Here is a 22,387-nt window from a genome sequence, read left to right on the forward strand (position 1 = left end):
GATTTTGGGGTGCAGGTCAGTTACGCTATTCACGCTGGAGTCTGGACACTGCAGGAGAACGTAACCCTCATCACAGGCTGAATTCCGAATGGTTTGGGGTAAGTCTTTAAAAATCATTGGTATGTAATAGTTTAACTTTCACCACGGTCGGTGTAAGCCCTATTTACTTTATTCAAACGATTATATACGCAAATAGTTACCGCTATGGGCCTATTTAATTCGGGTGGTTAAGCTAGCCATGTGAGGATGTGTTAGCTTGTTAATGCTCCTGATATTAGATTGTTCATGTGGCTAAACACGAATCAACTCGGCTCCGGGTGGGGTATCAGAAATGGTGAGTTTAATTTAACTTGAGTCAGTTGGACTTTGATTCAGTTAAGGCCCGGGACTTGTGTGTGTGTGTGTGTGTGTGTGTGTGTGTGTCGGGGCGGCGGCCGCCGAGGAGGAGGAGGCGGCGGAGGCAGAGGCTAAGCTGCGGTCCACCATACACACCGTGTTGTGTGTGGCAACCGGCACAGGTAGCAGGTGTGTGTGCGCGGCCGTTACCTCCTCTAAGTCGGTCTCTCAGCGAACTACGTCCGACTCACATGCTGTCCCATCCCGCGGCTCACTCATTTTGTATGTTTCTGCATTTATCGTCGGTTTACCACTGAGGCAGACTCGTGTTACATGATCAATGTTTTAAAAAAACGGCGTCTGGCTAGCTCCTGTTAATTCTTTGTCTTCTGCCGCCTTTTTATGTGCAACAAATAAATGCTGAATTTCAGCGAATTACAACACATCCACTCGAGACAACCTTCATGGCAGGCTGGACAGTCTTCAGCCTCAGCTGACATCAGTTTTCCAGAAAAAGGGAGGTGTCGCTGGCCAGAAACTAGCCAAACATCTGCAGATCTTACAAGAGGTAACTGTTCATTCTATGTTGTCTATATGTGTGCTTTAATACATTCTGTTTCATTAAAGCCTGGATCATTAATGTAAGACACATTTCCAAAGAAATATTTTACATGTTTACATGTTATGGTAGTAAAACCAACCCTGTTTTCTCTGGTGGGACAGTTAATGTACACCACCTGCACTGAGCAAGATTTTTGACCATGCTTAGCACAGTGCTTTCATCCTATACATCAGTACATGTCACATATTGTAACCACACCACAATTATTTTATAATCAAAGGAATAAGGTTATTTATAGTATAACCGTGGGTTGAAAAGTTCAAATAGTTTTGTAATTACTTTAGTTCCTGGAAATGTTTTTAATCAGTGGAATCTCTTCACACAGGCTACAAGTGATGCTCATTCAAAAAGGGCAGCAGTCCTTAGAGCACTTTGCCTCTACCTTGGTGAGGATGATGGACATCTGATCCATGAGTATATGCTAAGTTTAATGTTCTGAATGTAACTTGTATTTAAGATTTTGAAGTTGTTTGTCCTGTAGTTTTGGCTCCCCACTGGGTCTCTTCAGTGTATAGCAGAGTGTCTGTTGTGTTTAAAAGAATAATTTGCTGTTAAAGTGCACCATTATAGAATCTTTGACATGTAGTGATGTTTCTTGTGCTGCTTTACCTGTCCGAGTCAGTATAGTAAAATGTTTTGTTCCTGTTGCTGATATAATAGAGTCGAAACACAAAAGCACACCTTGGAACACAGTGCCCATAAAACACTTGATGCACAAATGGACAGTGCCCTGATTGAAATCTGAGGATGTCTGTTGTGCAGATGTACAATGTATGGTAAAAATAATGTTTATTTGTGGCAAAGCATTCTAATGTTTCCCTTTTCTCCTATTTACTTAAAATATGCAGGACATCGAAGGAAATGCCATCCTGACAGACATGCAGAAGTGGGCCATGGGCATTTACGTCATCAGCAAGGAAAATGGAGATCCTAGACATCATGATGACATCGGAATTTCTGTTGATGGAGCGATCATCCTGGACAACATTGGATCTGCAGCCCAGGCTTGCGCAGTGATGCTTGGAGTGATCTACGCATTGAACCTGGCCTACCCCAAGGAACTGAGACACTGTTACGAATTCATTCAAAAAGTACTCTTGGGAATGGATGGAGAAAAGCTTTCTCCCAAAGTCCATGGACGAAAGAACAAAATCGGTATTGCACTGTAGGAATTCATCAGCCACAGTTGTTTTGTTTGGTGTTTTTGTGAATTGTGGAATGAATGGTTGATGTGATCTCAAAAGCAGCATCACTAAGAGTTCCACACAGATGAGAAATGCTTTTGTAAGGGATGGAAGTATTCACACAGCCAGTGGTGAGGACATTGCAACAAACAAACTAACTTACTGGTAGTTATATGTGTTAGAGCAGTAATGAAGAATCACCTCTTGTCTGTTTCAGGCCAGCATCCAAGAGAGTGACAGGATATGCACTTAAATGAAAGCCACAGTTCATTTTCCTCAGTGAAGCATTGCCTTTTGATAATAGTCAATTCAGAGTCAGGCAACCTGTGTTATGTTTTCCAGATGTGGCCCCACTGTGTATGGTTTGGGTTTTGAAAGTTTGAAAGTTTTTTTTCTCTGGGTAATGTTTTCAATTGAAAGCATAGGTATACTTTTGCAACAAAAAAAAAGCTGTAAAGTAAGGTCTATAAAGGGTAAGTACCACTTTACATGTAACAGGGATAGAAATATTTTGCTGCCTAGTCTCTGATCAGGACACTACACAAAAGTGTCAGTATATATTGTTCATTCCATCCTTATGGTTATGGTTAACAGTATTTGATTAGCGGGTTTATCCTTTCTTGTGTTTGATCTCTTTCGTAGAGGCTTTTGAAACGGGTTAAAAGCTAAAAAGTATTGTTGTTTATGCACTTTGCATTTCACTAGTTCTTGTCTTATAAGAAGTATTGTACATGTTGAGAGCAAGCGATGCCTTCTGTCTTGTTGCATATCAGGAGACTTCACTTAACGTGTCAGTTTATTCTTTATTAATGGTTGTTTACACAATCAGAGCAACATTTTTTTTCTTTTGCAAACATTAATGTATCTGTTAAAGTTAACAGTGTTGTGATCTATGCACTAAGTCTTGTACAGTTTTTCATGTGAGAATAATATTCTTGGCTCATTAGACTGCTCTGATGTGAGATGTTAAATATTTGTACCATATTAAAGTTGGTTGTCTAAACACATTTTGTGGTTCTGTGTGATGTATGGTAGCTAAAAATATTTCATTGGAATCAACTTAATAAAAATAGATAGTATTTAAACAATTTAATTGATTTGAAAGTGCACAAATATTTTAAAAATCAAACCTAATTTATTTAAGTACATTTGAAATAGGTTTAATTGGATTTACTAAGAACATTTGAGTAAAATATACTCAAAATAATTGAGGAGCAGTTACATAATATCATTTATTTGAATTTACTTAAAAATTATTAGTTCAGTCAACATAATAGAAATATCTAGCTTCAGATGAAGTTATTTCATGCAACATAATAATAAAATTATGTTCATTCAACAAAACATTTTTTTCAGTGTAGAAATCTGGCCCAGTTTATAATAGAACCAAAACCCTGACAAGAGATCAGACAAGGAAGCAGAGCTGCCGTCTTACACGCTTCTCTGCACGTCCACCAGGGCAGTTACCCACCCAAAACTCCATAGATACCATGTCTGTCCCCCAACCACGTGAGTTTGTTCACTCTAATTCTATTTGTAGGGGAGTCAATCAGAAATCCCTATTATAATATCAAAATTAGATGTGGACTATTAAATATCAGATCTCTGATGCCAAAAACTGAATTACTGAATGAATTCATATCTCATAATAATATTGACCTGCTCTGTCTCACTGAAACCCGGCTGAGTGATGATGAGTATGTCAGTCGAAATGAATCCACTCTTCCCAGTCACATTAATACTGAGATCCCTTGAGGCTCTGGCCGAGGAGGTGGAGTTGCTGCCATTTTTGACAAAAGTTGAACAATAAATTCCAAACCCAAAATAGGTTTCAATTCATTTGAAAGCCTGATTCTCAGTTTGTCTCATCTAGCCTGGAAAACACTTCAGCCACTTTTATTTATTATTGTGTACCGCCCTCTTGGTCCTTACTCTGAATTCTTATCTGAATTCTCAGAGTTCATATCCAGTTTAGTTCTCAAATCAGATAGTCATTGTTGTAGGTGACTTCAATATTCATGTGGATGTTGATAACAGTCTGTGTACTGCATTTATATCTCTTCTAGACTCAGTTTATTTCCATCAGCCTGAACATGAACCCATTCACTCACTCTCACAACACACCCTCAACCTCGTCCTAACATATGGAATTGAAGCTGAACATTTAGTTGTATTTCCACTGAACACACTTTTATCCGACCATCATTTAATCACTTTCGAATTTTTACAAGTCGACTACACTCCACTGAGGAAAACTGTAGTTTCCAGATGTTTGTTTGATCAGGCCGTAGCTACATTTAAGGAGGCAATCTCATTGGCACTAAATTCAGTCTCATGTCCCATTTGTAACACAGGACGCTGTTGTCAACCTTAGTCCCTCCCAAATTGATCATTTTACAGATAGCGCAGCAGGAACCTTATGAACAACTTTGGACTCAATTGCCCCACTAAAATAAATAAAACTATAAATCTAAGGAAACTAGCACCTTGGTACAATTCTGCAATCAGACAGCTTAAACACAAAACTCAGAAACTGGAGAGAATATGGCACTCCTCAAAACTGGAGGAGTCACATATAGTCTGGCAAGATAGCGTTAAGACCTATAAGCAAGCCCTTCGTAAAACTAGAGCAGCCTACTAATCGGCACTAATCGAGGAACATAAGAACAACCCCAGGTTCCTCTTTAGTACTGTAGCCAGACTGACAGAGAGCCACAACTCTATTGAATTGAGTATTCCTGTTTCCCTGTGTAGCAAAGATTTCTTGGACAAGATTTCAATGACAAAATTCTACTTATTAGAGAGAAAATTCTTCTCCCCCTGCCATCTGCTGAGAACACGGTACCTATAACTCCAGAAACCCCAGAGGTAACTGTAGGACCAGACATACGCTGATAGTTTTTCTCCCATTAGCCTTCATGAGCATAGTACAGTAATTTCCTCCTCTAGACTCTCCACCCCTAGTTAGCCTTTCTCTCTTAGATATGATCAATGTGTCACTGTTATCTGGTTATGTCCCACAGTCCTTTAAAGAAGCAGTAATTCAACCCCTTCTCAAAAAAGCAATCCTGGATCCAGAAATTTTGGCCAATTACAGACCAATATCAAATCTTCCTTGTCTCTCCAAAATTCTGGAGGAAGCAGTTGCGAAACAGCTCTGTGACTTTCTCCACAGCAACAGCCTATTGGAAGATTTCCAGTCAGGTTTCAGGGTTCAACATAGTACTAAAACTGCACTAGTCAAAGTTACCAATGACCTCTTACTGGTATCAGAAGAGGGACTAGTCTCTGTGCTGGTCTTATTAGATCTCAGAACAGCGTTTGATACCATTGACCACCATATCCTTTTACAAAGACTGTGACATGTCATGGCATTAAAGGAACTGCACTAAACTGGTTTAGGTCATTTTTACTCAGCTGATCTCAGTATGCACTAGCTAATGATAATCCCTCTGGAACCACTGTAGTCAGTTATGATGTTCAACAAAGGTCTGTGCTTGGACCATTCTTCTTCACCCTATGCCTGCTTCCTCTAGGTCACATTATAAGGAATTCATTCATTAACTCTCACTGTTATGCAGATGATACACAGCTGTACTTATCAATGCATCCACATGAAACAAATCAGCTGAGTACACTGGAGGCTTGTCGAAGGGAAATAAAAACTTGGATGATCCATAATTTCCTTTTGTTAAACTCTAACAAAACTGCAGTTATTGTGCTGGGGACAAACACCTTAGAAACACCCTATCTAATGAGACAAATAACCTGGATGGCATCACCCTGACCCCCAGCACTACTGTAAGGAACCAAGGAGTTCTCTTTGATCAGGATCTATCCTTTAACTCCCACATTAAGCAAATCTGTAGGACTGCTTTCTTTCATTTACGTTACATTGCTAAGATCAGACCCATCCTGTCTCAAAGACGTTCAGAAAAACTAGTCCATGCTTTTGTCACTTCCAGGATGGATTACTGCAATTCCCTCCTATCAGGCTGCACCAATAGGTCCCTAAAGACTCTCTAGCTGGTCCAAAACGCTGCTGCCCACATATTGATGAGAACTGGTGGAAGAGACCATGTCTCTCCTGTACTGGCTTCTGTGCATTGGCTTCTCTCAAATTCAGAATAAAATTCAAAATTCTTCTTCTAACATACAAAGTCCTCACCAATCAGGCATATTTGACAGAGCTCATGGTCCCAAGTTTACAGCAAGAACCCTTCGCCCCCAGGATGCTGGGTTACTTGTGGTTCCTAGAGTTTCTAAATGTAAAATGTAGTTTCGGTCCAGGATATGGACACTCTCTCTACATTTAAGAGCAGACTGAAGACCTTTCTTTTTGAAGTTTATAGTTAGGGCTGCTTAGGCTAGCCCTTAGATATGCTGCTATAGGCTTAGACTCGAGGATCTCCCATGGTGCACTGGACTCCTCTCTTCTCCTCACTTTCCTCTCTGTCCTCCTGTATGTGTTATACATAAGTCATATTCATATGTTACTGACTCAACTTTTTTCTGCAGCCTTTAGGCTCCCCACATTCCAGATCCCAGGTACTGCTGGAGGAGGCTACAGACCTGAAGAGGCTCAAGCAGCCACCAGCTGCTCTCGTCCCCATCTGTCCATCAGTCTCTTCCCTCTCTTAAGACCTTCCTTTTTGATCAGGCTTATAGTTAGGGCTGTTTAGGCTGGCCCTTAGATATGCTGCTATAGGCTTAGACTGCTGGGGGATCTCCCATGGTGCACTGGACCTCTCTCTCCTCCTCTCTTTCCTCTCTGTCCCACAATGTGTGTTATATATAAATCATACTCATATGTGTTACTAACTCGTCTTCTTCTCCGGAGCCTTCGGGCTCCCCGCATCCCAGATCCCGGGTGCTGCTGGAGGAGGCTACAGACCTGATGAGGCTCAAGCTTCCACCGGTAGCTCCACCTGCTCATTTCCCCGCCTGCCCATCAGTATCTTTCCTTTCTCTCACTCTTTATCTCTGTCCCTCTCTTTCCTTCTGTGTATCTGTCTTCCTCCACTATCAGTCTTTGTCTCTGCCCCACCCTCGTGCTCTCTTCTCCCCCAACCGGTCATAGCAAAAGGCCTTCCACATTGAGCCTGGATCTGCTCGATGTTCCTGCCCCTTAAACAGAAGGTTATTGTTGGCACTGTTGCAGGATGTGCTTGCTCATTGAGAAATGTAGGGTGTAAGTTCTTTGAAGGAGTATGGTACTAACATAAGATAACTTTTGTTGTGATTTGCCACAATACAAATAAAATTGACTTGACTTGACTTGAATGGAGAGCTACGTTGCAGGTTACTCCATCACACACAGCCATTCGTCCTCACATACTGTGGTCCGTCAGAGAGGTAGTCAATTGTCCAAGCAGCCAGATGTCAGTCAACACCTGGCTCCTCCATTTTCCCCAGCAGCAGAGATGGATGGATGGTTTTGAAAGCGCTGGAGAAGTCAAAAAACATTACCCTCACAGTGCTCCCAGGGGACTCTCACTGTACTTTGAAGAGGACAGTGCAAGCATTAAATCAGGAGCAAGTCCACACTGAAACACCACCCACTAATGACAAAAGATGGTTGAGTGATGCATTTGTAAGAAAGATGTAAGAAAGTAAGAAAGGGAAATGAGACATTGAGTTTAATTTTTGTATTTTGTTTTTGGGGTGGCCTGGTGGTGCAGTGGTTAGCACTGTCGCCTCAAGGCAAAAAGGTTTCAGTTTTGAGTCCCGGCTCGGGCACGGGATATTTCTGTGTGGACTTTGCATGTTCCCCGTGTGCCTGCGTGAGTTCTCTCTAGGTATCAGTGTGAATGGTTGTCTGTCTATATATGTTGGCCCTGTGATCGACTGGCGACCTGTCCTAGGTGTACCCGGCCTCTCGCCCAAAAGCCGCCCTCCCCTTAACAAGATACGTGGAAAAAAAATGGATTGATGGATAGATAGATGGATGGATGGTATTGATATCGCTAATATCAGCCTGAATTTTACTCAGTATCAGATTGGAAAGGAAATCTGTGGTATCAAACATCACTAATTGAGAGTGTTAATGTGAAGCAACTCTTATTTTGATGTTGATTCGGAATAAATTGCATTTTTATTTCATAACGATTCATATTCATTTTGTACTTTTATGTAAAAGGACAGTTGATAATCAGAATTAATAAAAGAATGAAGCAGATGTCCATTATATAAAGGGACACTACATGACTTTTCTTACAAATGGTTGATAATTCATGTAATATTCACAGGTTAGAAATGTTAAATTCCTGTTTTGTGATTCCTCCATTCTTTCCTATGGAAACAATAAAAATAAGATTGAAACAGAGCATGTAAGGTAGGTGGTCCAGAGCTGACAAGCTGACAGTCAACCTGGCACTCATAAGTGTGTCTTTATGAAATCAGACCACAATTATATGGATAATATTTAAATAATCATTAAAAAAAAATACCTGATAATCATCAATCCATCAGAGGGCACCAGCAGGGTTTCAACCTGGCAAAATCATCCACTAGATCATCCACGTTTAAGGATTTCACCAATTTCTGCTCTACAGCCATGAGCATAGGGTGGGTGAGCCTTTCATCCCCCATAGTGGTCCTCAAATAAGTTTTTACTCTATTGAGCACGGAGAAGAAGCGCTCTTGAAGGCGGTAGAGATGGGCAATGTAGCCGCAATCTTAAAAAGCTTCAGTACCTCTGAGAAAGCAACAGGCAGAGTGCTGAGTTTTGAGAGGGAGGCAAGAATGCTATCACCATCATCATCATCATCTTGTCAAAAGTCAAAAAAGCCTGAGCTGAGTGGCACTGGGTCTGGAGCTGTGTTGAGTCAATATGGCTCTCATAGAGACGGGCAAAGTCTTTAACAATGCAGGGATCCATGAACTTAGGTGAGTTCCTATCAAAAGCTTGGAGGGAGGATATGAGATCCTCATTCTCAGGGAAGCAGCATGTGAATTCCATTCTGACCTGATCAACAACCTCAAAGAACATCCTCCTATTTTCATTACCCTGTCTCTGGCCACTGGTTGACTCAAGAAGGAAACTGGTCAGTTTGTTTGTTGTTGGCTGTTTGTCTGTTGGACACTGATGGAGCGTCGGACAAATGGGAGGTTACCTTATACAGTCCAGAGGATTGGAGCTTTTCTGCTGAAACCCGAACATAAACAAACGCGACTTCCTGGTAGTGACCCGGGGAATTCGTACACTGCGTCCGAATTGCCAAGTAGGTTGGATCGTAGGTCGCAGAGTAGGTCGTAGGCTGTCCGAAACCACAACTGGCGCGAGTTGCGACCTACTTCGCAACCTAAATTCCAGCCTAAACTCGCCCATATTGTAGGTCGGTTCAGGTGCATCCTACGGAGCTACCCATGGCCCACAATGCACCGCGGACTTCTTCTTGCTCTAAAAACTTGTGGACTTGTGGTGTGATGTGGACAAGTTTGCGCCACCAACAGTCTCACATTCTTATGCAACACAAACTTTTATAGTCATTGTTTATGTGTTCACATCAAACGCAACGCGGTGTGAACACACCTTTACAGGTGCGTTAATGTGCTTAATAATAGAGAATGAATGAAAAGTGCGCTCGAGTGGAGTGTAGTAGGACAGTTTTGGTGTCCTGTGGTGATTGGTGCCGTCTACATATTTGCGGTATCTGTGCTCTGCCAGCAGAGGTCGTGCTTCACCACCAATCTTCTAGGGTGTCTGAATGGTGCCGCCATGTTTAGGTTGTAGAAGTAGGCTGTAGCGGTAGGTCGAAGCAGTACGACGTAGGTTGTCACTTGGCAATTCGGACGCAGCCCCAGTGTGTGGTTTTCGCGCTATGTTCATGCGTAGTGACGTAGTGGTCGTGACGTAGTGGTAGTGACGTTGCGGTAATCACATGCACAAACAGCCCCAAAGATCGTTTATCCTTAGAGGTCTCACTTCAGAAACTCCTTTATATGTTTGCATGCAGTGCGCTGAGCACGGGCCAGACAGAGAGGAGCAGCAGAGAGGCGTTATCAGAAGAGATCATCGTCACGAATCAGTCCGCGAGAATTAGAACAGGACTGAATTATGTCGTCCAGCTACGCTGCAAAAAAGTCCCCGGTCCCCAAGGGGTTAATCTAGGAGTGTCAGTAGCATACTCCGTTCGTGCCACACCTGCCATACCCAAACAACGCCCCTGCTCCGTTCGTTCCACACCAGTCAAGGTATGGCAAGTAACAACGGCCCTGTACTCATGTCAAAATGGAAAAAAAAAGTATGGATATGCGAAAATTGAGTATGCAAAAGTACCTGGATGACGTAGTCAAATGAGTCAACATTTTTAGTGTGGACCTGTGGACACTCGCTGCACTCATTTCATCGATAAAAATGGCAGCAGACAGCTGTGGTGAGAGTCAGTCAACACTGACTCAGTATGTACTTCCATGCTTACTTCCATACTGCATACTTAAAAATTTTTAAATTGAGTATCCTAAGCATACTCTGTACTCAGTCGCGCAGTGCGTGAGTTTCAAGGGTACTGCCGCGAGGGTACTGCCGCGCTGTGCACTCATCAGACATGACAACACGATGTTCTACGCCGATTTGTGACCGGCTAGCACTGCATCAGCATAATTACCGCCACGTTTTGTCTGTGCTTGTTTGTCGGTTTTTGAAGTAAAACAGCAAAATGAATGGTCATCGCACATTATTATGCCACAATTGGCGCCGACAATGCAATGTCCTCCTTCTATTGGCTGAAGATGCAACAGTATGTATCGTTTATTTGTGTTATCTATTTAGCAAAACATTTTGGTGACAAGTCATTTTTCAAACCCATGTCCACACAGAATTTCAACCCCCCTTTATTTAATTTAAAGATTACTCTATACAAGTCAAACTACGAAACAGTAAAAATACATAAGTATTATAATTATGACTTTTTTATTGCAATAGTTTGACTGACTGGCCCATTGTTACACAAATTACATCATGAATATTGAAGCATGAGTGTTAGATCAGCATGTTACTGAAGTAACTGTGAGGGTTTAGGCATTCAGATTCAAAAGTACAAAAAAAAACAACACATAACCATTAATATAAATCAAACAGATTTTATTTCAAACTTTTTTGTCTTTTCCTCAGCCTCCACCCCCCAAGGTTATACTGCCAGGTCAATGCCGCAGTGACACTCCTGGCAATGTACTGTGATTAGGAAAGTGACCTGCGCCCAGACTTCCGCCTCACCAGAGAGTCCTTCAGGGCTCTGATGGCCGTCCTCAGCACCCAAATGGACCATGGCTGGGGGCCCATCATCGAGGCCCTGGTCTTCTTATTCTGGTTGGCCAGTGGGACCTCTTACCGTGTTTTGGCCAGAGCCTTTGCCATGCCCTAACCCTGCTCAAAACCATCCGGAAGATCGAGACCCTCCTCCCACTGGTTGTCTGCCTTCCCTCAGTGGAGGACCTTTTCACCTTGGTGCTGGTTTTGCCAGGTTGGCTGGATCAACAGCCTTCAATAAGGTTGTTGGTAGCATTGATGGCTGCCATGTGCAGGTGAAGCCACCATCCCTGCATACACCCTGTTATCTGTAAAGAAAACTATTTCACTCAGTTCAGTTCAGTTGCAGGCTGTGTGTGATCACACAGCCAAGTTTATTGACATTTTTGTGGGCTTCCCTGGGTCACCACACAACCCCACAGTGCTGAAGCACAGCCCTAATTACCTGCAGCAGAAATATCCTCTGCCAGGCTTCTGCATCCTGAGTGATGATGGCTACCCCTGCCTCAGGCAGCCCATGGCCCTCATCACCCCCTATCGGCAGCCTCTCCAGAGCCAGCTCTAGGTGTGTTTCCATGGCCACCTGTCAGGAACCAGATGCATGGTGGAGAGAGCTTTTGGAATTTTAAAAACCAGGTGGGGGTCCATCTTCTTCAAGGCACTGGAGGCAGATGTTACTTTTGTGATGGAAGTCATCACCTGCTGCATAGTCCTCTACAAAATTTACCTCAGCAATGGGGACTTGCTGGAGCCAGATGCAGATGATGTGGAAGAAGTAGCAGGGGACCTCCCAGAGTCAGCACCTCCGGACGCCATCTGTGGAGCAGAGGACAGGCACAGGATGGCTGTGCAGTGTGACACCAATGGTTAAGTGGAAAATGTCAAGTCATTACTTCTGTTTGAATGCAAATAGATTCTGTAAATACCCCCCAAACTAATTTAATGTAAATAGTTCAGTGTACATAGACCAAAACTGATGTTAATAGTTCAGCGTATATGGCACAGAACTCACATTGTCCGATTACTCGTATTGTCTCATATTAAAAATGTCCTTTTGTTATGTTCCTTTGCATTGTTATGTGTTCAGTTTTCAATCTGCTTTAAAACATCACTTACACTTCCCTTCTCATGTCTGAACATTTATCATGCAGAACAGAGAAATTAAAAACTATTTACATATTAAACATTTAGAACTAGACAATTTAAGATAAACTATTTAAATATCACTACTTTTAAAAGATATTCTCTAAAAGTGATAAAAAAAACATTCCTCCCTTGCAGCCATCCCCGTACCTCCGCTTATCCCTCTCTCTCATCTCCTTCCACATCTCCTCCCTTCCCTGTGTCTTCTTTCTTACCTCTCAAGATCCTCTCTTCTTCTCCTCAAACCTTGCCTCCCGCTCTTTCGCCTCAGGCTCAAACTGGGCCTCCTTTTCCCCCAGCTCACTCAAAGCCTCCACAACAGCCACCTGCTGCCACCTGCTGCCTCTTCGGGGTTGAAGTTGTGGAGCTGCCCCCTCCTGACCACAGAGGGTGAGACAACCACCCCATCCTGGGCCTGGGACAGTGAGGCAATGAGGACAGGGGGTGTGATGGACGGCCTGTCCCTAATTGCCTCATCCATCAGCGAGTATCACTTCAAGGATGCAGCAGTGGTCTCACCCCCCCATGCTGACCCCAGTTTTTGGGCACTTGAGGTCTTGTGCAGAAAGGACAGCAAATTGCAGAAAAACAGTTAGAATTATGTAATAATGACTGCGTACCAAGAGTGCATACCATAAAGAATCAACTTATTGCCACATTGAATCAACCTTATATTTTTGTTTTAAGTTCTCCCATATTTTTTTTTTAATACAGGCTGGGGTAACCCTTCCCTCCAGCCCCTTTTCTGCAATGAACCCCCTGGCAGGAAATTTTACAAAACGTTTCATACAGTTTGTAACAATAGTTTAATATTATAACTTGAGTGGCATTATGCCTCCCGGTGAACAGGGAGGTTTTCTGATTCCGCCAGGCAATAAGTGTCCTGGTTTCCTCATCTGACCCTAGAAAGAGCAAAACATATAATGAAGCAGACGAACAAAAAGTAAACATCCAAATAATGACATGATATGCTGCGGACAAACCTCTGTGGCTGATACTGCCTCTATTCACAGGCTATCTAGCCTAGCTAGCCAACAATAGCTGCCGTATTTTGCTATTATTTATGATGAAATGAAGGCTTTACTGATATCAGTGCGGCAAACTGAGGCAACCAAGAAAGCACCCCAGTGTGCCGCCGCAGCTAAAATACACCAATAACTTAAAATGTCAGAGTCTGTGCTTCTAGCCCTATAGTCCCTGAGCAGGCTCTGCTGGCCCACTGGTTATTTGTATTTGCCACGGGTAACACTTCGGAACCTGGCAGCTATCAGCTAACTAATATTAGCATTCGCAATACCGTTCGCGGCAAAGGACAAGAGGTTACACCACAAAAATACTCAAAGTGACAAGAGCTGGCGGCGCTTGGTGAAAAGAACATGTTTAAAAAACAACTTATTACGTACATTTGTACAAAGCTAACATGTCAGTCGACCAACTCTCACCACAGTTGTCCACTGCCATTTTTATGATGAAATGAGTGCAGTGAGTGTCCACAGTCGCATACTCAAAATCTTGACTGATTTGAGTACATCATCCGGGTACTTTTGCATATTCATTTTTCACATACTATCCATACTTTTTCCATTTTGAGTTGAGTACACTCAAAATTTTAAGCGTGTAGTATGGAAGTATGCGATTTTGGGACACACCAACTCTTTACTATGGCCATGCATTCAGGGGCTAAGGGGCTAACTCAAGCTAACTCAATGATGCCTGATCAAAATGATGAAATAACATATGAACAGAATTTAAATTAATTAACATATTGACATGCACTTAACACTCTAGAAGGGAAAATACAGCCGCCGCCGCCCCCCTAAACAGCATGGCTATTTTGAAATAAAACGTAAATTCCCACAACAAATGTCCTTTAATCAGGGTTGTCTTCTGGAAGAGCCAACAGCTGTACCAACCACGCCATCGGTCTGTGAGCATGTGGAAGTTTAGGATTGACAATAATCACAACTTTGTTCTTGGGTAGATGATCTGTGTGTTGCCGCCACCTCTGTGAGTTTGAACTGTATCCAGAAGTGATCTGTCATCATCTGGCAGTGACGCCAGTGCCTCCTGGTGAGGGTGTCGGAAGCATAGGTGACTTGTGGGAGGTAGGCATCCAGCCAACACATCAACAACATATTAGGTGTGTTGTGCGCTGAAGAGCAAATTGGTCAAAATGAATGATAATCGATAATTATGGATATAATTATCGATTATTAAATAAATTATTAATTAATATTAAATATTAATTATTTGGGGAACCACCCTGATGAGTTCAGGGAAACTAAAATATGACCAAACTTGTAAAAGTTATCAGTCTCGAACAGAGTTTATCTACTAAACAGTCAATATTCTGTAACATTAACTTCCTAAGGATAGCTCTGATGTTTGAAGGATGAGATCCAAGTACTGGCTATTGCTTAGACACGTGACCACAAGTTTTGTACACAAAAGACACTACGACTTCTCTCTTATAATAAAAATGTATTTGTTAACACAGTGCATCAATCAATCAGCAACACGTTGGTATAACGGTTTATCTAACCAAAAGTGATAATGTGTGTGTGTGAGAGAGAGTGAGGGAGTGTGTGTGTGTATATGGAAGAGAGAGTGAGGAGGGGAGAGGGAGTCTGGTTGCTTAGCAACCAGTTAGCGTTGCAGCAGGGCTAGCAGCTAGGCTAGTTAGCTGAGGCTAGCTAGCCGCTAGTTAGCACAGTGGAGGTATGAAATATGGAGCGGTTAATTACTAAGCTGAGTGCTTAGCGGAAGGGAGAGAGAGAGAGAGATAGAGAGAGGAAAGGACAGAAGTAAACCCAAAAATGCGTGTGTTAACACACTTGTGCAGTATTGTGCAGAATTAATAACAGGTATCACCTTCTTGAAATGTTACAGTTATTACTAACTAACGTCAATAAATACCGTATAATTCTATGTAATAGTATCTGCTAATTACAGGACTTCTGTCACATAAACAGGACATTCATAGACATTATACAAACACAACTAAGCTATTTCTCTGCCCAGAAAATGCCTAGTTAAAGGAATCCTTACTTGACCCGGTGGAGCGGTAAGGGATTCGATCTCCATTGATCCAGAGCGTGGGTCGGCTCGATTCGGAGGGCAGCAGAGCAGCGGTGGGGCAGCCTGCAGGATCTGCTGGAGTTGACTGGTAGAAAGGGTGAAGAAGCTGGAATGAGCTTTCTTTCACCAGGGATCAGTTCACGCGGATTGCGTGGCTCAACGGTGGCTTCTGGACTAGTGGACAGGGGGGTAGAGGTGTCCTTTGCGGATATCTCTATCATCGCTGCACTGCCAGCTCAAAGAGGAGAGCCGAAGAGGTTGAAGCGAACCGAAGAGATTGAAAAGTACAGAAGAGCTTGTAAACCACCGAAGAGGTCGAACCTTCTTTGCGCTGAAGTTTTATGTGGACCGGCAGATGATGTCACTTCCCGTGGGAAGCAGTGCATCACGTGATCTTCCGGTCAAGCGGGGGCACGAGTTCTTGGGGGGGGGGGGGTCAATGACCAGATTGAGACCCATTTTACAACCCTTTTATGACCCTTTTTTTCAAGAACATGTGGCCACTCAAATTCAGGCTTTGGAAAGGGGTGTTTGGCCTCACAGGCCGAAAGTCTTTCCTTCAGGTGGATTAATTGTCACATCTCAGAATGAATCTCTTGATCTGGTTGAGTTGGCACAACAGGTGTCACCAGGTCTGGATCAGCCACATCAGAGGATACATATCCTAAAGAATTGGCATTGAGGATGCCCTCTACCTCAATGAGGAGCATAAGCAGAACCTTTTCTTGAAGCACTTGTGCTCCTATGACCACCTCCAGGGATCTCTTGACTGAACAAATGTCACTCTTCCAAACACCACCAAAGTGGGAAGATACTGGTGGGTTAATGCAGAACTTAATCTGTTTCTCTGCAAGCACCTCCTGCAGCTGAGACTTCATCACTGCAAAACCCTCTCTCAAGTCCTTGAGACCTTATCCACTCCTCTGAAGTTGGTCCCCCTGGTCAGAGAAGACCTCAAAGGGGATGTCTCTTGTGCGATGAACCATCTCAATGCAAGGAGGAAAGCATCCATGTCAATGCTGGTAAACAGATCCAGGTGCACACAGCGCATTGTTGGTGTCACAGTCCCTGTCAGTGTCTGTGTTTTGTGAGTGGGCGTGTGTTTTTGGGCGGTGGCTTGGCTCCGGCTTCCAGCAGGCGCACCTGGTTCCAGTTCCCTCATCGTCCTCACCTGCCTGCCATCAGCTCGTCACTGGAAGCCTATAAGTGTTTGATCTGCCCTGCCTGCGATGCCAGATCGTTGCACCAATTCCCGTGTGTGGTAACGCTACTAGCCAATTCTAGTTTTAGCCTATTAGCTCTAGAGAATCTCTGCTCTTTTTGTATTTTTTGGAAATCCATTTTTTTTATCCCTGTGACTTTTTGCCTCTTGTGACTTTTGACTTCTTTCTCTGCCTCCCCTCAGCGACTGCACCACCAACTGCCTTGCCTGCCCGCCTGCCCGCCTGCTCGTGTCCACCCCTGGTCTACACCGCCACCTCCTATCTTCAGCTTTAGTTCAAATAAACACCCTTGAACTTTCATTGTTTGTCTGCTTTTGGGTCTGCCAGTTTTTGCAAATTGTGACAGTTGGACACTTGAAAATAATCCCCCAGTGCTTTTCACTTCATCTTCCAGCCTTGACCATGTATGGCCCAAAGCAGTCCACACCTGTAGAAAAGGATGGAGGCTTGAGCAGCCGCAGACGAGCAGAGGGCAGATCTGCCATATTTGGCACTACTGGCTTCTCTCTCCACTTCATACAACCAGCACAAGCTCTTTGCTGCTTCTGCATAGTCTACCTTCCCTTCAGAACCATTGATGCCTCAACTCAGCAAACACCCTATCAGGCCCAGGTTGGTGTAGTTGGGTATCCAGGTCTTTGATAAGGCGTTGGGCAACTGCGTGGTGTGGATCCAACACTACTGGGTGAATGTCAATGGCGCTAGCACTGTCTATGCGCCACAGGCATCACCACTCAACATGTATAAGATCTGTGATGGGATCTAGTTCAGGAGTGAGATTACTCATCTTATTGCTGGGGGGAACCTGTCTCCCAGCTCTGAGACACCTGACTTCCTCCAAGAAGCAATCTGCTTGGCTGGCTTTCAGCAGATGGCTTTCTGCATCCCGAGGATTATACAAAGGTGAAGTAGAGCACGCTGCTGCCCCATGAAGAGACTGCCAAGTTGCTTTGACCAGCTCTGTCCAACTGCTGAACTGGGTGACATCTGACATCTTGAGTGGCGAGCTTGTCTGTGTAAGGGCAAAAAATTTCTGTTTAAGCTCCTCTGCCTCTGTGTTGTTAGGGCGTGTTAGCCATAGAGCTGATGGACATTGAAGGAAAGCTGGGGCCTCATGTATCAACGCGGTTTACACAAGAAAAACTTGCATAAGCCAGGATCGACGCTCACGTTCAGATGTCCATTCCATCCATTGTCTTCCACTTATTCCTATATTAAGGGTTGCGGGCGGGCTGGAGCCTATCCCACCATCAACAGGCGAGAGGCAGAGTACACCCTGGACAGGTCGCCAGTCCATCGCAGGGCCAAGACAAACAACCATTCACACTCACATTCATACCTACGGTCAATTTAGAGTATCAATCAGCCTAGTCCCCAATTGCATGTCTTTGGATGGTGGGAGGAAGTACCTGGAGAGAACCCACGCAGACACGGGGAGAACATGCAAACTCCACACAGAAAAATCGCGTGCCCGAGCCGGGACTCGAACCAGGAACCTTCGTGCTGTGAGGGGACAGTGCTAACCACTGCACCACTGTGCAGCCCCACGTTCAGATTTATCAACGCAAAAAGTTTGTCGATTCTTGCGCTGTTTCACGCCAACTCCGGAGTTCCCGTAGAAGTTGGCGGAAAGCCGATTCTTGCATTAACTGCACTTTGGTCCGTTGGCGACACCCTGTGGCGCTGTTTGGTAACTGACATTATTTGATAACCGCACATACATCGGGCACAAAAAAGGCTTCCAGCGGGAGATGGCGGACCGTTCCGGGGTGAGTCAGTTGACCCTCAACTGGGCCATGCCCTTGGTGGATCGACCTGGTCATTGAACAGGCCAATATTAATTTGCAGCAATAGCCAGACTCTCTAATGTAATCGGAGCCACTGACAGCACTCATGTTGCCATAGATGCGCCGTCCCATGAGGAACACACTTATGTTCATCGTAAGGGTTCCCACTCCATCAATGTGCAGATCATCGATGCGCAGAGGCTGGGGGGATGGATGCCAATCCCAGCCGGGCAGCCGTCCTCTCACGCCAGAATTTCACTTCCACAATGTGAATGGAAGCTAAGAAGCTACAACACAATTCATGAAGCCAGATTAATTTATTTCGTCTACGAAACGTTCCAGAACATCCAGGCGGTTCAAGCTCATTGATCCCCATTATGTCCTCCTGTGACCTCAGGACCGCCTGTGTGAGGACGGGCTGGCCCGAATGCCACTGGTCCTGGCAGATGACTCTGAGCCAGCGGACGGGCTGGCGTGGAAGTCGGCGGGGGTGCTGCACTTCGGCGGCATGGCTGACGGTTAAATTTCGATTAAACATATTGGTTTATTTAAATGGCTGTTTCTGTGTATTTGTTGCATTTACCTCTGTGGCAAAGCATGTGGAAATGTTGTGTAAGAAATGGTGTTGCCACTTACCCTCCAGGATCTCAGAGTCAGCGTGGGTGGTCGCGACAATCTTCCACACAGAGGTGCTGCCCATTACCCGCTGCTCAAATTCCGTTAGGCGCCCCACTCCCTGACCCCCACCTGTCTGGCCAGCACTCCTCCTACGGAGGGCAGCTGTATGCCGCTTGACCTCCACCTTGAAGTCCTGTTAGTGCCATTTTCCATATTGTTATTTAAATTTAGATTTAAGCCAATTGATTATTGTAATAATTGCATTTGGTGATTGCGCAGTGTTGAATTTAGTCATAGCTTGCATTGTTTGACATGCATTAGAAATAGAGATAGGAAACCTTTTCTTCAACATTATTTTGCGAGCAGCAGAGACCCATTTAAATTAATTTGTGGATTTATAGGTGGGCGTAACATGGGCGGGCCCGGTCCTCCAACATCTGCGCTCAATTTAACGCTGATTGGGATCGCACATATTGATACATCAGGATTTTTTTGTGCGTACGCAACTTTCGTGATTCTTGCGACCGCAGTTTTTTAGTATGAGATCCATGCAAGTATTGATACATGAGGCCCCTGGTCCCTGGGTCCACTGATTTGGTGCTGCCAGCACTGCTAAAGATCTTCCACATGTGAGAACATTGGCTGGAATGTTAGCTGTATCCACATACCGCCAGGTGTGTAGGGCAGTCAATTCCTGGATCTCAGAAACCCGAGTCCCCACAAAGACCTTGAAACCTACAGGATTGAGATGTCAGCCAGGTAAGACCTGTCATGGAGTCAGTCCATAAAAAGCCTGAGCAATATGTAAGGTGAGCTCTTTATGGATGAGAGGACACTGGGCTCCTGTCAGTGTTGCACAGAGCTCAAGCTATGGCATTGTCTGCTGGTGTTTTGGGGCCACCCTGGACCTTGCTATGACGAATGAGTCATGGACAGTGTCATCGCTCATTGCGGTGAGGTACGTCACTGAACTATATGCTTGCTCAGATGAGTCACAGAGCACATGGAGAGTGTACTCTGTGGTGTCAGTAGTGAGCTTAGATGGTGCATAGGTTCAAGGGATGGAGATGTTAGCCAGCTTGAGGAGTTCTCTCTCCCAGCTGGACCTAGCCCACAGGATGTCAGGCAGGAAGTTTGGGTCATCCCAGCTTCTCTTCTTTGCCTCAGACTCTGAATAGGATGATGATCTCCAGCGGATCATACTGTCCGGCGAGCGCCTTATCTATGTAGCACATAGTAGGGGGGTCACACTCCCTGGAGGCCTGGGTTTGTAACTGAGCCAATCAGTAGGACAAAGCCAATACAGACCGAGAGCAGGCTCCTGTGGATCATTGCTCTACTCAGCAAGCCACAGCTCTGTGCTTTCCGATCTGGCACTAGACAGTAGGTCTAGAAACCACAGATGAAAAGTTATTTGCCCTCTGTTTGATCTCAAAGCCTCCTGAGGCCAGACACTGTCTCATCTTGTCCACTAGAAGCTGAGCACCTCCACTGTTGACAAGCTCTGAAGACAATTGTCCACATTAAAAGGACAGCTCAATAGACCCCAGGACATCTTAATTTCCTACAACATTCTCCTTAACATGGGTTTGCAGAGCAAATGTTGCACAACATGGGCTGCCTGCAGTACCAAATGGCAGGACCTGCCACTGGTATGCATCAGGCTGTTCCTCTCCTTGCAGGTTTCTCAAAACAAACCCCAGCAATGGCTGGTCCTCAGGTAAGAGCCAAATCTGATGGAGAGCAGGAGGACACCTATGAGAGATGGTTTGAGGGTTGGACCTGGGAGCAGCTGATCATTGAAAGAGAGACCGTCGTGATTGAAGGTACAGTCAAAACACTAGGGGATGTTTGCCGTTGTGGTGGACAAGATGATGAGGTATAAACCATGACTTACTTGAACTGTTCACCTGTTCCATCTGTAACTTTGTTACACATCCACCATCTATAAGCTACTGGATCCCAGCTTCATACACTTTAGCTTTGGCAGGGGCTTTTAGTAGCCTTCTCTCTGTGCTGCATAGCTTTGGCAAGGGGGCATCAACATGTGCTCTCAGTAATGCCGCACCCTACACCAGTAGAAGAGATGTCACCAACCTTCACTCTCTTAGTCTGTGCTTTTAGGATGTTCACTGCCTCCTGGTTCAAGTGGATCACACTGCCCACCGCTCACGGCAAAATGGAAGCACATCAAGCAGCCAGAGGCATTCAACATACTGATAAATGTCGTCTTGTGTCGGCTTGAGATTGGTGTAGTAGCATGTGATGGTATGTGACTGGGAACCATGTGGACCCTGGAGCACTCAGCCAAGACCTGTATGGAGGGCTGAGGGTTCTCCTTTTGCACCAGATCTCACAGGCTCTGAGGCAGTGATCTGGGGCCTCATGTATTAACGCGGTTTACGCAAGAAAAACTTGTGTATGCCAGGATCGACGCTCACGTTCAGATGTATCAGCGTGAAAAGTTTGTCGATTCTTGCACTGTTTCATGCCAACTCCGGAGGGGCCGTAGAAATTGACAGAAAACTGATTCTTGTGTTAACTGCACTTTTGTCCGTTGGTGACACCCTGTGGCGGTGTTTGGTAACTGACATTATTTGACAACCGCACATACATCGGGCACAAAAAAGCCTTCAACACAAATACAAACACCTGATGGCATTACTTAAGTGGCTATAAAAGAGCCTTCACGATTGTGCTGAATGTGCAACTTTCAACAATGGCAGCACTTGTGCTGTTGGAAGACGTGGCAAACGGTGCAACCAGACGGGAGCGACATTTCAGGGAGCGGGAGGATCTGCTGCACAATTCTGACAAGTGGCTGATGAGCCGGTTCCAGCTACCATGGGCAATCCTCCAAATTTGTGAGGAGCTGCGACCGGTGCTCCAGTGCAGAACCACCACTGGCTCCTTCCAGCGAGAGATGGCGGACCGTTCCGGGGTGAACCAGTCAACCCTCAGCCGGGCCATGCCCTTGGTGGTGGACCTGATCATCCCCCTGTCTCACAGGTACATTAAATTCCCTTACAGTGCGGTTGAACAGGCCAATATTAAAGTGAAATTTGCAGCAATAGCCGGATTCCCTAATGCCATCAGAGCCATTGACTGCACCCATGTTGACATAAAAGCGCCGTCCCCTTGAGGAA

The 22,387-nt window shown here is 44.7% G+C and overlaps 2 long non-coding RNA genes across 5 annotated transcripts; one reads left to right on the forward strand and one right to left on the reverse strand.

Moving 5' to 3' along the window:
• Nucleotides 1–1,300, forward strand: LOC147262229 (uncharacterized). 3 transcript variants are annotated; one of them, XR_015112523.1, is made up of 4 exons: nt 1–98; nt 443–525; nt 768–904; nt 1,284–1,300. It is a non-coding gene; the product is annotated as an uncharacterized LOC147262229 (long non-coding RNA). The 3 variants fall into 3 exon arrangements; XR_015112524.1 differs by having other exon boundaries at nt 3–98; nt 446–525; XR_015112525.1 differs by having other exon boundaries at nt 33–98; nt 449–525.
• A 10,000-nt stretch (nt 1,301–11,300) lies between these two features.
• Nucleotides 11,301–12,900, reverse strand: LOC147262230 (uncharacterized). 2 transcript variants are annotated; one of them, XR_015112527.1, is made up of 4 exons: nt 12,751–12,900; nt 12,120–12,208; nt 11,838–11,975; nt 11,301–11,700 (listed from the first exon to the last, which is right to left on the reverse strand). It is a non-coding gene; the product is annotated as an uncharacterized LOC147262230 (long non-coding RNA). The 2 variants fall into 2 exon arrangements; XR_015112526.1 differs by having other exon boundaries at nt 12,120–12,900.
• Nucleotides 12,901–22,387: the final 9,487 nt, after the last annotated feature.

Source organism: Aulostomus chinensis, chromosome 4, assembly GCF_037954235.1.
Source record: "Aulostomus chinensis isolate RoL2024-O1b breed Wild chromosome 4, RoL_Achi_v1.0, whole genome shotgun sequence".
Taxonomy (NCBI): domain Eukaryota; kingdom Metazoa; phylum Chordata; class Actinopteri; order Syngnathiformes; family Aulostomidae; genus Aulostomus; species Aulostomus chinensis.